This window comes from Sorex araneus, chromosome 8 (assembly GCF_027595985.1).
Source record: "Sorex araneus isolate mSorAra2 chromosome 8, mSorAra2.pri, whole genome shotgun sequence".
NCBI lineage: Eukaryota > Metazoa > Chordata > Mammalia > Eulipotyphla > Soricidae > Sorex > Sorex araneus.
In genome coordinates this window covers 59,103,780-59,108,479 of record NC_073309.1, presented here as the reverse complement: position 1 = coordinate 59,108,479, position 4,700 = coordinate 59,103,780, and positions in this window count along the sequence as shown.

Sequence of the window (4,700 nt, the reverse complement as noted above, 5' to 3'; positions counted from 1 at the left end):
GTTTCTATCTAAAACCAACTTGATATATGACATTGGGGAAACTGGTTAATCTTTCAGCTCAGTTCTGTCATGTTGGTACTTACCTCATAGGACAATTAGTATTTTAAAATAAATTAATATTTTCATAACACTTAACATAGTGCCTTACATTTATTAATTCTGTATGTTATTTATTTCTATCTTGAAACTATTAGCAAGTATAATATTGAAAAATTAACATATTATGAGAAAGGTACTTATCAATCTATATTAATGAATGAATATTATTTTAAAATATTTTTATTGAATCAATGTGAAATGGCTGGAGAGATAGCACAGCAGGTAGGGCATTTGCCTTGCCCGCAGCTGACCCAGGTTTGATTCCTCCGCCCCTCTCTGAGAGCCCAGCAAGCTACTGAGAGTATCCTGCCTGCACGGCAAAGCCTGGCAAGCTACCCATGGTGTATTCTATATGCCAAAAACCGTAACAACAAGTCTCAAGATGGAGACGTTACTGGTGCCCGCTCAAGCAAATCGATGAACAACAGGGTGACAGTGACAGTGAAAATGTCAGATAGACCCTTAAAAAACTGTTTATTATTAGGTTGCAGTGAAACATTATTCTAAGACCCATGCCCTTGACCAGCATACATTCCCCATCACCAGTGACTCCAGTTTCCCTCCCATCACACCCCCAGTCTGTCTCTAAGGCAGGCAATTTTCTTCTCTCTTATCTGTCTCTGTCTCTGTCTCTGTCTCTGTCTCTGTCTCTCTCTCTCTCTCTCTCTCTCTCTCCATCTCTCTCTCCTACCCCATTGGGGGTGGTGGTTTGCAATACAGATACTGAAAGGTTGTTGCGTATACCCCTTTATCTACTTTGAATATTCAGTTCTTGTCCAGAGTAATCATTTCCGACTATTATTGTCATATTGCTCCCTTCTCAATCTTACCTACCCACTGCCCCATACATGCTTGTGATAGATTCTAACCATTGACAAGTTTTCCTAGCCTTTGTTTTCCATGACCTTGGATATTAGTTTTCTACTATATATATTTTTATATACCACAAGTGATTGTAGTCATTCTGTATCTGTACCTCTACGTCAGACTCATTTTGCTCAGCATATGCTCTCCATGTCTATCCACTTATAGGCAAATTTTGTGATTTCATTTTTCCTAACAGCTGCGTAGTTTTCCATTCTCTAGATGTGCCACAGTTTCTTTACCCATTCATCTGTTCTCAGGCACTTAGGTTGTTCCAAGATTCTGGCTATTGTGAATATATGAGTGCAGATGAACATACAAGTGCAGATGGTGTGTCTGCTGTGAGTTTTGGGGCTCTTAGGGTATATTCCAAAAAAGGGTATTGCTAGGTCAAATGGGAGCAAAATTTCTAGTCTTTTGAGGAATGCTGATATTGTTTTCCAAAAGTGCTGGACCAGTCTGCATCCCAACCAAGAGTGAAGGAGAATCCTTCCTTTACATCAGCACCAGCATGGGGTGCTCTTGTTTTCTTGGATGTGTGCCAGCCTCTGTGGTGTGAGATGATATCTCATTTTTGCTTTGATTTGCATCTCCCTGATGATTTGTGATTAAGAGCATTTTTTCATGTGCCTTTTGGACATTCAAATTTCTTCTTTGAAGATATTTCTGTTTATTTCTTCTCCCCATTTTTTGATAGGAATGGATGTATTTTTTCTTATAAAGTTCTTCCAATGCCTTGTACATCTTTGATATTAACCCCTTACTGTTGTAAGAGTGTTGGTGAATTAATTTTCCTATTCTATGGGCTGTCTTTGTATCTTGGTCACTGTTTCTTTTGAGGTACAGAAACTTCTTTTTATTTTCAATAGAGAACTCACTATTATTGTTTGGAGTTTCCCCGCAACAATCAGGCCTGCTGAAAAGGCATCATTTAGTAATTTTTTTTCATTGCTGAGAATGAAGATTCTATGAGCTCACATGGCCGCTGTCGCGTGGTTTTGGATTTTTGATATTTTAGGTCAGTTCACAGTCTAAATGCATTTCTGTAAGAAGCCGCTCTGGGTGCCAAAATGGATTAGAAGACCTCTTGGATCATAGTCTTTAGGAGCAGAGGGTCTGTTTTGCAAGCAGCAGCTCTGGATCTTATCTGGGCTGAGGGCATGCTGGTAATGCCCCCTTCCCATGATTGCCTATGAGCCACAATATTGCAAAGTTCATACCTCTGGGTAGAAGTCGTAGGGGGTGGCTCTCGCTACATGGATGATGCTGTTGCCGCCATTTTCCATGCAGAAAAACAGAGAGGGAAAATCCCTCCCCGGGCAAAACATAGTCGTAGTACAGCTCACAGTCTAGATGCATTTCTGTAAGAAGCAGCTCTGGGTGCCAAAATGGGTTAGAAGACCTCTTGGATCATCCAGAAACTTCTTATTTAATGTAGTCCCATTTGTTTATCTTTGCTTCCACTTGCTTAGTGCATGACATTTCATCTTTGAAGATTCCTTTAGCTTTAATATTGTGGAGGGTTTTGCCTACCTTTTCTTCTATGTATCTTATGGATTCAGGTCTGATGTTAAGGTCATTAACACACTTTGTTCTGACTTTTGTGCATGGCATTAGATAGAGGCCTGAGTCCCCCTTTTTAAAAAAAAAAAAATTTTTTTTATGTAGCTGTCCAGTTTCCCCAACACCGCTTGCCACAGATGCTTTCCTTGTTTCACTTTACATTTCTTGCTTCCTTATCAGAGATTAAATCATCATATATTTGAGAGTGTGTGTCATGATATTCAACCTTAATTTCATTGGTCTGCAGGTCTGTCTTTATTCCAGTACTATGCTGTTTTAATTACTACCCGTTTGTAGTACAGTTTGAAGTTGGGGAAGGTGATGCCTCCCATCTTTTTTCCCAAGGATTTCTTTAGCTATTATTCAAGGTTCATTGCTCCATATGAATCTCAGTAGTGCTGAATCCATTTCTTTAAAAAATAGCATGGGTATCCTTATAGAGCCTGCATTAAATCATTGGGGATTGTTGGTATTTTGATGATGTTAATTCTTCCAATCCATGAGCAGGGGATGTATTTCCATTTCCTTGTGTCCATTTTTATTTCTTGAAATCACTTGTATCACTTGTCATTCCGTAGACCTTTGATTTGCTCCAGCGGGCACCAGTAACATCTCCATTTGCCTCTGTCTGGTGCTAGTGTAGCTCAATGGTGTCTGCTCACTCCAGGAACATGAAGAACCTCAAACCATTCATTCAGGGTTTTGACGAGGAAGTCTGACCATCTCATAGGTGGGCAGCCAGACGTTGTTTTGACATCCCATAGAATCCAGTCATAATGACTCTAGATTAACAGTCATCTCTAAATTGCATTATGTTTCTGGCCCATCTGATTTTTGATGCCTTGGCAAATGGGACAGTGTCCCTAATTCTTGATCGTCGACGGAGTTCGGTTGGAATTCTGATTCCATCTCTTAGTTGAGTGAAATGTGATATTCCAAGTATAGCTCTTTCGATTCCTCTTTGGGAGACCCGAGTAGCATTCTTATCCTGTTTTCATAGGGCCCAGGTCTCTGTCTGAGGTGTATGTTAGTGCAGGAAGAATGGTGGAGTCAAAAAGATGTGCCTTGCACCTTGAAATAGTGTAGCATATTAGTTTTCTCTGTGTAGGTCCTTTACCTTCTTAGTTAAGCTGATTTTGAGGTACTTGATTTTCTGAGGCACAATTGTGAATGAAATTTTTTAAAAATATCACTTTCTTCTTTTTTATTATTATTTGCACATAAGAAAGCTATGGACTAGTGAGAGCTTGATTTCTTCCTTTCCTATCTGAATGTCCTTAATATCTTTTTCTTGCCTAATGGCTATTGCTAGTACTTCCAGTACTATATTGAAGAGAAGTAGTGAGAGTGGGCATCCATTATGGCAGGGTATTCCCTTTCGTTCTCTCTCTCTCTGATTAGGTGTTGTGGTTTGCAATAAAGGTGTTGAGTGGCCATTATGTTCAGTCTCCAGTCTATATTTGGCCCGCATCATCTTTCCCCCACATGACCTCCAAGTGGCAGTGTGGGGTGGGGGGAGACGGGACTGGGGAGGGGGGGAGGGATGTTGAGTTTACTGGTGGTGGAGAATGGGCACTGGTGAAGGGATGGGTTATCGAACTTTGTAAGGGAGAAACATGAGCACAAAAATGTATAAATCTGTAACTGTACCCTCACGTTGACTCACTAATTAAAAATAAACTATTAATTAAAAAAAAAGACTGGCAATGGGTCCTCATTAAAGGTTTGGAAGAAGTCACTAGTGAATCCATCTGGACCTGGGTTTTTGTTTTGGGGAAAACTTTTGATTGCCATTTCATTTTCATTGATCGTGATAGGTCTATTCAGTCATTCCAATTCTTCTTGCCTCAGCCTTGGAAGGTCATAGGAGTCTAGGAATTTATCCATTTCTTCTAGGTCCACTTGCATCATGGCATACAGACTCTCAAAGTAATCTCTGATGATCTTTCAAATTTCTGGAAATTCATATTATTTTAAACAAAATATATTCTTTTTGTTATTTAAATTTGCTTCAATATACATATTTTATTAACTATCATGCCTTTAGGTATTTGTACTAAATTTTTAACCGGGCCTTTATGGATTTGAACATCTCCCAAAATGGTCTCCATAATTTTATTTCCTCAGTGCACTTACTAGCTCTCTCTTATATTAAAAACAATAATTTATCTTCC